Source organism: Pteropus medius, unplaced genomic scaffold, assembly GCF_902729225.1.
Source record: "Pteropus medius unplaced genomic scaffold, Ma_sr-lr_union100, whole genome shotgun sequence".
In the NCBI taxonomy this organism is placed as follows: domain Eukaryota; kingdom Metazoa; phylum Chordata; class Mammalia; order Chiroptera; family Pteropodidae; genus Pteropus; species Pteropus medius.
In genome coordinates this window covers 18,492,941-18,493,385 of record NW_024349519.1, presented here as the reverse complement: position 1 = coordinate 18,493,385, position 445 = coordinate 18,492,941, and the positions used below count along the sequence as shown (strand labels likewise).

General features: G+C 35.5%; 1 pseudogene; it reads right to left on the bottom strand.

The window, feature by feature from the left end:
* Nucleotides 1-326: 326 nt before the first annotated feature.
* Nucleotides 327-445, bottom strand: LOC120618830 (uncharacterized; annotated as a pseudogene).

The window sequence follows — 445 nt, the reverse complement described above, 5'->3', positions numbered from 1 at the left end:
AAAAATTTTAAACCTGTTTATTTCCTATTGTAATTATTCATAACTTTTAAAAATTTTCTTTGGTCAAACGTGCATGTTTTTCAGATGAGAAATTCAACCGATGAGACAATTCTAAATTTCCAACAGCTTGGTTTTAAGAAAACTGTGTCTGGAATAGAAGTTTGTTAAAAAGCCTCCAGTTTTTTTTCTCTAGCACTGTATCCTGTTATTTTATTTAATTAATTAATTTATTTATTTTAGGCGAGGCAACTTTTGGTTGGCCTCACAGATTGCAAGGACCTTGTCAGCTTACGATCCCTTATTTTTTATTTTTTATTTATTTTTTTACCCCTCAGCACCTGGTCTTCTTAGGTGGTCTCCCATCCAAGTACTAACCAGGCCTGACCCTGCTTAACTTCCGAGATCAGATGGGATCAGGCTTATTCAGGGTGGCAAGGCCGTAGAC